At 48.8% G+C, this 11,197-nt stretch overlaps 1 long non-coding RNA gene across 1 annotated transcript; it reads left to right on the top strand.

Annotated features, from left to right (window-relative positions):
• The first annotated feature begins 3,079 nt into the window (after positions 1 to 3,079).
• LOC117095708 lies at positions 3,080 to 10,472 on the top strand. The gene is made up of 3 exons (XR_004442138.1): positions 3,080 to 3,151; positions 9,039 to 9,214; positions 9,368 to 10,472. It is a non-coding gene; the product is annotated as an uncharacterized LOC117095708 (long non-coding RNA).
• The last annotated feature ends 725 nt before the right edge of the window (positions 10,473 to 11,197 follow it).

An 11,197-nucleotide genomic window follows, 5' to 3' on the forward strand; every position in this document is an offset into this window, starting at 1 on the left:
GGAGCTTCCTCAGCAGTTTACCTCCATGTGATATGCCTACGTCCAATAGAGATATACCTAGTCAAATGCACTTCCCATGTCCAAAGCGGTAGACAGCTCTTCTTGTGGTATGTGGTTGGCAGGGGGAGTCAGACCGATGGAAACATTTTTACAGTTAGGAAACGCAGACAAGAGTTATGCACATACAAGGGTTGGGGGCTGTTTCAATTCTATATTGTGGCAGAGCAAACCATCTCCAAACTTAGTGACTTACAACCACCAGTTCATGACTTCTCAAGACCCTGAGGGTGGGGAGTCTGGAGAGGGTATCATGGGGATGGCTCCCCTCTGCTCCATGTGCGGGGCTGGAATGTCCATGATGGCTTCTTCCCTCTCGTGTCTGGTGCCTCAGCTAGGATCAGTCAGGGTCACCACTTAATAATTGGCACAGATGGCTTAAATGGAGGGGGTTGGCTGGATCTGCTTGGTGGTGGGCTCACAAGGCCTTGGGTTAAGGTCTGAGGTCTTGGGTTCCTTTCCTCTCTCTCCGTGTAGACTCAGGGCATCTCTCCCTCTCTCCAAGTGGCCCCTCTGGCTGAGCTTCTAAAATGGCAACTGGCTTCCAAAAACACGAAAGTGAAGGCTGCTAGACTTCCTTAAGGTTTAGGCCCAGAACAGGCATAACTTCACTTCTATTGCATTCTGTTGACTAAAGTGTGTCATGCAGCCAGCCCAGATTTAATTTGGAAGGGAATTACACATTGGCATGGGTGCTGGAAGCGTGCTGCAGTGGGGGCTATCCTTGGAAGCCAGTTACCTTAGGAGCTCACTCTTTCTACATTCCGCCCCTGCAAGGGCTGAACGGATCAGTCTCCATCTTCGAGTGGTGCTCCCCTCAGGACAGCACAGGAGAGGCTGGGTCTGCCATTCCCCCCGGGAATGTAATTCTCAGCCATCTGAGAGCACTGGCAGTGGATGAACATGGATGGCACCATCTAGCCATGGATGGAAACTTCTCCCTGTGCAAATGTGCACAAAAGCAGTTTGCAGTATGTAAGCAATTGCTCAAGGCTGATAACAGCCTCAGGGGGAAGTCCAACATGAGAAACCAGAGGCTGCTTGGTCTCCACGGACTCTTAGTGGGGACTTGTGCATATCTAGCAGAGGAGAACGGAGGATCTGACCACCTTTGTATAGCAGGCTGGAGTTGAGCTCCCTCGGGATTTGGCATCTGGTGATAAATGGAGGCTGGCTGCACACGAGCACTGTCTGTCTGAGGCTGTGCAGTAACCCCAAAAGGACAGTGGTGGACAGGATTCCCCTCAAATGGGAAAAGATAAACAGGAAGTGTGGGGTGGGGTATTGGAGTCTGTTATGTCCACTGTGGACGTTTTGTTTCCCCAAGGCCACAGATGGCTCTATAAAGATGTGTGGTTGGCCAAGCCTGGTGGCTCATGCCTATAATCCTAGCATTTTGGGAGGCCGAGGCTGGAGGATCGCTTGAGGCCAGGAGTTTGAAACTAGCCTGGGCAACATAGTGAGACCCCCATCTCTATGGAAAATAAAAAATAAAGATGTGTGGCAGAGATTTCTCTTTACGCAGCCAAACAGTCTGAAGATAATTAATAACTCCTGATGGCTGGATTTTCATTCATTCAACAAGTACTTATCCTGGACTTTATATGTCCCAGGCACAGTCCTAGGCCCTGGGGACAAAAATATTTACAATATAATTTGAGGCTGGAAAGAAAGCAAAGCTTACAGGGAAAAAGGATGGTTACTACATGGATACTGGGGCAGGGAAGGCAGCTCAGATAAGATGACTTTGGAGGAGAAACCTGGAGAAGGGTGAATACCCTGAGGCTCTGCAGGACAGGTGGTCCAAGGACAGAAAACTGCAAGAGCAATAGTGCAGAGGCAGGAACGAGGCTGCGGTGTTGAAGAAAGGTCCATGGGGCCTGTGCAGCTGGAGCAAGGTAACTGCAGTGCTGGGGCTGGGAGCAGGGATGGAGAAGGGGCAGGACAGGGAGTCTGAGAAGCAGACAGACCCTCCCCCCACCCCACCCCTGTGCAGTCTCAAGGCCCCTCTCTCTCTCTCTCTCTCTCTCTCTCTCTCAATGTAGCCCCAAGCAAGACCATCTGACTTCTAATATGGCTACTGCTTCCAAAAACCCAAAAGCTCAGGGGTCAGATTGGGTAGAACCTTTTGGGCCCTTGGATTTAATTCTCAGTGTGTTAGAAAGCTACAAAGACTTTCAAGAGAGAACAGACAATCTGCCTGATTTACATTTTGTTTGGAGTTGAAGCCAGGGTGGTCTCCTCCTATGTATATTAGGGGAAGCTTGGATATTGGTCATTTATCCAGAAGAAAGGAAAAACTGAAGGGTCAAATGAGGCTACTCTGAATATTGTGAGACACAGGAGAAAGAAGAGAAATAAGCCCCATGGCCCGTATTCCATCCCTCTCCTCTCCGCACCCCTAGTCTTGGGCTGCAGGCCTCGTGCACGTGCACAGGACGGGGGCAAGCTCTGGGTGGACTGGTCCCCATGGTCCTGAATACTCCTCAGCCATGGAAAGGGGCACAGCCCCAGTGGGGTCTCTGCAGTCCAGGCCCAGGGCAGGTGGCTGAGTCGCAGCATTCAGGGGCAGCTCTGATTCCAACTGTGACCACAGAGAACAGGAGGCACCAGGCATCCACTATCAGGCCGTAATCTGGATGATCAGTGCATTCCCCACTTGGCACACAGTCTCCCACAGACATGCAGCCAAGGTGTAGCCTCAGCATCGGGGATATTTGCAACATCCATATGGCTTCCAGAACAAGAGAGCAGGGAGGGTAAGAACAGGGAGCAGTGTGGGAAATGGGTGGGCTCAGAGGCCTGCCCAGGAGTTCTTGGCCAGGGTGGAGAACCTGTCTGCAGTACAGTGCTGGGGGAGGCCGGGGAAGGAGGCTCGGTGTGAACAGCTGAAGAGCCAACAGAGTGGGCACAATGTGGGCTGTCGCCAGCTCATGATGCCTCCCTTTCTCTGGGCTGTAGTCAGCGTCTATGATTAATAAGACATAGAGAAGTCATTCACCAGAAGTCCTCTTAGAAAAAGCACTGCTTTTGACTAGAAGAGAATGATGAGTCGCAAGAGTACGCTAAGTTAAACATGTGTCTTTGGAAGAGGGTGAGTTCTGTTAGCTGGTGGGCAGGGGGATGGGTCTGGGGGCTGGGGCCAGGATTGTGCTGAATTAATATGTGTAATAACACAGGGAGGAGCCAGAGAGATTGGAAAGGCAAAAGGGTGGAAAGAGCAAAACTTAACATGGGTAGTGGATGCTGGAGAGAGAAGTAAATGGGGAGCTGGGGTTGTCTGTTGAGTGTGTTGTTTACAGTGCGAACCTCCAGAGGCCCATGAAGGTATCCCGAACCCACACTACTGTAGATGGGCTGAGAGGCGGCATAAAGGCGGGGCTGGGGAGTGACAAAAAAGCTGTATCCCGAGAGCATCCCAGCGAGCCTCTCCAGCAGCAGCCATCCCCCTGTGCCCCATTCGGTTCCACCAGCTCAGAGCAGGGAGGGCCTGAAACAGACGAAACCAAGAAGCAGCCACTGATGAGTGACCCAGCCAGCTGGAACCCAGCCCAGAGCAGGGGGCACCAGGAATCTCCTGTCCTTGGCAGAGACACGGTTTTGATCCAGGCTAATACTGATTTCTGATACTCTCAGCACTGCAGAATTTTAGACCTGAAGAGTGACAGCTACCTCAGTTCTTCCCTTTGATACAGGGCACATGAATCCTGCTCTGTTGGCAAGAGTCCAACAATGCAGGCAAGTCTCTGGTCTGGTAAAGCAAAGGAAAACTTCCCCTAAACGCTCCGCAGAACTTAAAAGCATCCACCACTCAAATTGGGAAGAATCACAGGAGTTAATAATGGGGTTATTGCTCTTCTTAAATGTTATTAATAGTGATATAATACTTCCTGTCTCCTCATTTGGAGACAAGCAGCTGCCATGCGCCAGGATAATGAAGGTCATAATAGGGGAGGAAGGAGCATGAAATTGACTCTGACCTTAGTCTCCATGCAATGTGGGAAGCAGTGCCAGTTGCCACAGCTGCACCGCCTTCCCTCCCATCAGCGGGGAGTTGATGGGAGGCCAAGCCCACCCTGGGGAGATTCTAGAATATTCTAGCACCATGAGGCTGGACTGTATCCCATCCTGGCAAGAAAATCCTAGTGATCAAGAGATCATCATTCTGCAAACTTCCTGGGAAGGTTTTTCTGATCAAAGAACTGCGGGTGTCCAATCCTGCTGTACATGTTAACATGTACGAGCACCGAGGCAAGAGGCACAGTATAAGAGACGCAGAGAACAATTCTTTCCTATCTGTCTTGGCCAGGGCTCTGCATCAAGTGTTACTGGGCTGGCCTCAGCTTCCTCATCTGCAAAACAAACAGTTGTCTGCCCAACCCCATAGGAGTTCTGTAAGGCTAAAATGAGATAACAGATGTGAAGGTGGTTTGCAAAAAATAAGTGTGGGGCTATTCCTCTGCAGGAAACATCTCCATCACAGCTGGTTAGAGGTGACCACAGACCTCTGCTGCAGAGCATGCACCCGCAAACCTGGACTTCAAAGCAGCCTCTTTTGCTGAGCTAGCTCTGCCCCTGCCCAACACCTGTTGGGAAATCTCAGGTTGCAACATTTCTGAAAACACATTCTGACTGATTGACAGACCAGAGGAAGGCAATGCACCAGTGTCTCAGTCCTTCTAGAAACTGCTATTAAAAACAGAAGACTGCAGGGAGGGTGTAGATCACAGTGGCTGTGGCTGGGGAATTTTCCCTATTTTACCCCTTCCTTCCCCCCAACCACCTCACTTGTCCTTCCATCCTGTTCCCGTTCCCTATTCCATACATAATGGTCTCGTGACTCCGCCTCTCTGCCTGTCCGTTTCTCGACCCCCCAACCCACCCATTCCTTCTGCTTATCAAACCCCTTCCAAGACACTTCAGCTGCCAACAATCTCTCCTTCACCCAGCTCTCAAAAGTAAAGCCTTGCTGTCCTCCAAACTGTGGTCCTCGGACCAAAGCATCAGTACCACCCGGGGACTTTATCAAAATGAAGAACCTTGGGCTCCACCCCAACCCACTGAACCAGACCCCAGATTCTGCATTTTAATAAGATCTACTAGTGCATATGTGTGCTCAGGTCTACAGCAGCTCCGATGACCTCCCCTCTCCCTACCCCGGAACTAACACACAGGCTTCACCCCTCGTCCATACCACTGTTTGGCCTTTCTTGGTAACCTGATATTGCTAGGCAGATGTTCACCTAGGCATCCTTCATATCCCCAAACAGATTACAAATGATTAGAAGGCAGGGAGCCCACACTTTCTCCAAGGGCCTGGAACAGGGCTCTGCACCACAGCAGATGACTGACCGAAGTCCCCTGAATGGGTCAGAGGTTTTTGATCAGTCAATCTAGATTCTTCCTCTTCACTCATTCATCCAAGTCCTTATTAAGCAGCTACTCGGGGACCAACTCTGTCCAAGCACTGGGGATCCAGCTGAGAACAGGGCTTTCATGGAAGCCTCTAGAGTGAGAGGAACAGTCACATACAAACAAGTAGGCAAGTAGGTGCTGAGGTGGCTTTAGCTGCTGCTGAGTGCCAAGAGGAAAATAAAGCAGAGAGGAGTGGCCACAGAGTAACTGACTGGTATGGTGGCCATTGGGTTGGGTGGTCTGAGAAGGTCTCTTTGGGGGCTCACATTTTCACTAAGACCTCAACATTGAGAAGACCTGGAGGGAGGCTTCAGGCAGAAGGAACAGTTGGAGCCAAGGTCAGACAGAAGAATCGGCTTGGCCCATGTTCCAGGCACATGGCTTCTTCACCCTGCCCCATTCCAGGTGATCACACACCCACCACATGTCATCCATCCACCCCCTCTCCCAGGGGCAGGACCGATCCGAGGTCTCAGGCTCTTCTGAATCTGTCCCCATCACCAATGAGCAGCCCTCCCAAAAGGCAGGACATCCGTCCCTGCTCGTTTCCTCATCGTTTTCTCCAAAGCCGACTTTGCTGTTTCCTTAAGCATGGCTGGGCACTCCATCAAATATTCATGTGCCTAAGTGACATGGATATGGAAAGAAGGTTTCTTGTACAATTCAAATTCAGTCTCATGATCCCTGATGGGACCTGCTATTCACTACTTGAAGTGTGGTCCTCTGACCAGCATCAGCTTCATCTGTGAGCTTATTAAAAATACCGCAGGTGTCTTGTTGTTCACCCCTTGTCCCAGCTATTCAGGAGGCTGAGGCAGGATGATCACTTGGGCCTAGGAGTTTGAGGCTGCAGTGAGCTATGAACACATCTATGAATAGTCACAGCACTCCCACCTGGGCAACACAGCAAGACCCCATCTCTAAAAGAGAAAAAAGAAAAGAAAAACAGAATCTCAACCCCCACTCAAACCCACTGAATGAGAATGTGCACTTGAACAAGACCCCCAGGTAATCTAACCTAGAGCAGAGTTCTGCCTTCAGACTCCAGGTCCCCAGAAATCACCAAAATAAGCTACACAGAACAGTGAACATGATGGTGAGCCACATACACATCGGATCCTTGCTTTCAAAATCTCTTGTGAGTTGGGTGTCATTATGAGCTTCATTTATAGGTGAATTAACTCAGGCACACGAAAGTTGAGTCACTCGCCCGAGTTCATAAACTTGGAAGTGGCAGGGCTAAGTTTGAGCCCTGGGGGACTCACGGCAGACCTGTGCTCTAACACGTAGGAGGAGTGAGGCTCAGAGGCAGTATCTATTTGCCAGGGCGGACATCAACAAAGTGCCACAGACTGGGTGGCTTAAACCACAGAAATGTCCTGCCTCCCAGTTCTGGAGGCCAGAAGTCCACGGTCAAGGAGTCGGCAGGGTGGTTTCCTCTGAGGCTGTGAGAGACGATCTGCTCCAGGCCCTCCTCAGCATCTAGAGTTTGCTGGCGGTCTTTGAGCGTCTTTGTCTTGCAGGGTCACCCTAATCTCAGTGTCACCCCAATCTCTGCCTTCATCTTCACATGGAGTTCTCACTGTGTGAGTGTCTGTGTTCAATTTCTCCCTTTTATAAGGACACCAGTCATGTTGTATTAGAAGCCTACCCTAGTGACCTCATCTTAACTAATTACCTCCGCAATGACCCTATTTCCAAGTAAGGTCACATTCTGAGGGACTGGGGGTTAAGACCTCAACATGAATTTGGGGGACACAGTCAACTCATAACAAGGCTTGGTAAAATGATAATGACAGCTAACGCTGTCCTCACGTTCTCAGTGCCCTACAGAGATCACCTCACTCAATCACCACCCTCCTAGGAGAGAAATTCGATTTTCATTCTTGTTTTGCAGATAGAGGAAACTGAAGTACTGACAGGCAAGCATCTTTTCCCAAGTCACACGGTTAATAAGTAAGGCAGCCAGGATTCCAACCCAGGTAGCCTGGCCTCAAAGCTGGCATGACAGCTTTCTCTCTCCAAGGGTGTCTAAGCACACTGAGCTCCCATCTCTACAATTTCTTTTCCTTCCTTTCCTTCCTTTCCTTCCCTTCCTTCCCTTCCTTCCTTCCTTCCTTCCCTTCCTTCCCTTCCTTCCCTTCCTTCCCTTCCTTTCTTCCTTTCTTCCTTTCTTTCTTTCTTTTTTTTTCTCTCCCTTCCTTCCTTCCTTCCTCCCTCCCTCCCTCTCCCCCCTCCCTCCCTCTCTCTCTCCCTCTCTCTCTCTCTCTCTCTCTCTTTCTTTCTTTCTCCTTTTTTTTTTTTTGAAGGAGTTTCACTCCTGTTGCCCAGGCTGGAGTGCAATGGTGTGCTCTCGGCTCACTGCAACCTCCACCTCCCAGGCTCAAGCGATTCTCTTTCCTCAGCCTCCTGAGTAGCTAGGATTACAGATGCCCGTCACCACGCCCAGCTAATTTTGTATTTTTAGTAGAGATGGGGTTTCACCATGTTGGCCAGGCTGGTCTTGAACTCCTGACCTCAGGTGATCTGCCTGCCTTGGGCCCCCAAAGTGCTGGGATTACAGGTGTGAGCCATTGTGCCCAGCTACAATTTCTTTAGCAAGTTTTTGCTGGATTTTGGCTTAGTGTGTCCAGGACAGCATCCCTGAAACAGGGTCATATGAGTGGAACATCCTGGGTATTCAGCGAGCCCAGGGACAGAAGGTTCTGGAAACTGCATATGCTGGATGCAGAGAAGGCACACACTTACACAAGCAGAGCTGGGACGCTGTGTTCGTCTGAATGGAAACCATAAATGAAGTAAGTGACAGGGCTCAGTTGGAGCCCCAAAGGTCTCACTACAGAGCCTGCACTCTAATATGTGGGAGGAGTCAGGTTCAGAGGTTGTATTAGCTATAGTGCCTGGCATATTGCAAGTACTCAATAAACATTAGCGACTGTTAATCATTTTACTGAGATACTGCTATGTGCCAGGCTCTGGGTGGGACATCTCACTTACATTTCTTTCTTTTCCTCTCTCTCTCTCTCTCTTTCTCTCAGACAGGGTCTCACTCTGTTGCCCAGGCTGGAGTATAGTGGTGTGATCATGGCTCACTGCATCCTCAGCCTCCTGGGTTCCAGCAATCCTCCCACCCCAGCCTCCCAAGTAGCTGGGACAACAGGTGCACGCCACTACACCTGGCTGATTTTTGTATTTTTCCTAGAGATGGGTTTTCACCATGTTGCCCAGGCTGATCTCGAACCCCTGACCTCAAGCCATCCACCCACCTTGGTCTCCCAAAGTGCTAGGATTACAGGGGTGAGCCACTGCATCTGGCCATCTCTTACATTTCCTTCTCAACTTTGCAACAACCCTAGGAGATAAATATTATTACTCCCATTCTAGAGATGAGGAAATTGAGGTTCAGATGAGTATAGCTGTTCTTATCCCCAATCTGAGGATCAGGACTCTTCTTTGTAAGACATAAATAGGCCATGTCTTTGAGCAGAAAAGCCTTAGAATATTGTAGGGAAGAAGATTTGCATGTTTAACTTGGATAGTCCTCACCACTGAGTTAATATTTCCAGGTCACAGCGCCTCCGAGAGAAAAAGGCCGTGGCCTTGGAGCTCCGGTCTCCTTAACTGCACCCTGGGAAGTCTTCACCCCGCCTTTCTCTTTCCCCTGGTGGTCTAATCTGGAGTCAGATCCAGCCGTCAGCTCTTACAGACAGGGAAGGACCGGGAGCCAACGGGAAAACAACAGGTGAGCTTGTGAACAGTTCCCTTCTGTGTCTCGGGCAGGGTGTCTGCCCGGGCGACTGTGGGGCTGCACTGACTTCCAGAACCTTCTGCCTCTGCAGGTGTTTTAGGAACTTGGCCTCAGCGCTTCAGTGACCCATATTTTATTACCTTTTAGGTTTCTATAATTCATCATTCACTCCTTTCTGAAAACCTAGAATGAAAAAGTTTAGCAGCTCAGAGCCCCGGCCTCTCTCCATTCTCTCCCCAAACACATCGGCCTGTTTGTTCTCTTTCATCCCCGCTCTTCCTGTTGCATTCTGCCGGTTCAATGGGGAAGGAGCGAAACCGGATGGCTGGACCCAGTGCGGGGAAATGACTTCAGAGCCACCTTTGTTTCCCTCATTCCTTTGAGCGCACTTGGCCCCACGTCTCTATGAAAGGGCTTGTTTGAACCATTCGGAACATCCAGCAAGCCAGAGATGCTGCGGCCAGAACCGCTCGCATCTTTTCAGGCTGCTTGAGACTCTGGGTTAAACTGCCAAATTTTTGCAACAAAACTAACCATGACATTGGACATTGTGTTATAAATTAGCCACAGCCTTCCAAGCAAATTGTCTCTTTTTATTGTATCAGTGTAAGCCTTGGAAACATTTGGCTTCAGCTACTACCTTCAGGGAGGCTAAGAGGATATTTTTGTTTTGCCCCAAACCAACCCTACAGACTCCAAGTAGCATGTGCTAATATCCATATCTTCATGCACGGTTATTCTTATCACACTCCCTCTGCGAACCTCTGTCAGTTACGTTCCATCTCTCTGTCTCACATCCACCAACCTGCTTTCAAGTTTTGATGTGGCAGAAACTCTCTCTGAACATCTATAAAACAAATGATGCACTTCTCTTTTGGAATGCATTTCACGATAATTATGTGAAACTTCTTATAAAGAATAGTTCTTTTCACATATACAGTCAGAGATGTTAAAATGCATGTTTATTAGCAATGTATAGGATTTTATTGTTTGGTGCTCACAGAATCAATGTAGATTTCCACATTTGTTAGGTCACTCTGGGTGTGTATGTGTCATGTGGGGAGAGAGGCCGTGCCCATCTGTTTGAGCTATGTCACCAAAAGCTATATCAAGATTTTTAATTAGGCCGAGAGTGGTAGCTCGCGCCTGTAATACCAGCACTCTGGGAGGCCAAGGCGGGTGGATCACTTCAGGTCAGGAATTCCAGACCAGCTTGGCCAACATGGTGAAACCCTGTCTCTACTAAAAATACAAAAAATTAGCTGGGCATGGTGGCACATACCTGTAATCCCAGCTACTTGGAAGGCTGAGGCACAAGAACTGTTTGAACCTGGGAGGCGGAGGTTGCAGTGAGTGAGATCGTGCCACTGCACTCCAGCCTGGGTGACACAGTGAGATTCTGTCTCAGGAAAAACAAACAAACAAACAAAAACTTTTAATTAAAAGGAACCCCCTAAAATACACAGTTGGTAATTTCTTTTCCTATTTTTTCTTAACTTTTACACACACACACACACACACACACACACACCCCACAGGACAAATTTAGGGCTCAGAAATAACCTTAAGTAGTAAACTTTATTAAGCTAAAATGCCATTTACTGAAAATAAAATAAACCTTCTTATAATATTTGCAAAACACAACCCATGACATTTGATAATCTTGAGTGTTGTCATCAGAACCAAGAACACTGTATTACTGCCTTTGCCCTTCCACACTGGAAATAAAGACAACTGTGACAATATATTGCATTGTACACAACAACTACACAACATTGTAAGTAACAATAAACATTGTGTCAGTTTACAACAACTTCTTTAACTTGTATTCTCTGTCAAAGTGAACAAAACTCATTTTCTTTCACATTTTCCCAGCAGGAATCTTTATTTAACCTGAACTGTTTCTAAGTGTGACTGAGACTCTGGCGAGCTGGTCCCAGATGAGATGGGATCAAGCATCCCTAAGGAGTCCTCCCT

The sequence above is a fragment of the Trachypithecus francoisi genome, unplaced genomic scaffold, assembly GCF_009764315.1.
Source record: "Trachypithecus francoisi isolate TF-2019V2 unplaced genomic scaffold, Tfra_2.0 Lachesis_group14, whole genome shotgun sequence".
Taxonomy (NCBI): domain Eukaryota; kingdom Metazoa; phylum Chordata; class Mammalia; order Primates; family Cercopithecidae; genus Trachypithecus; species Trachypithecus francoisi.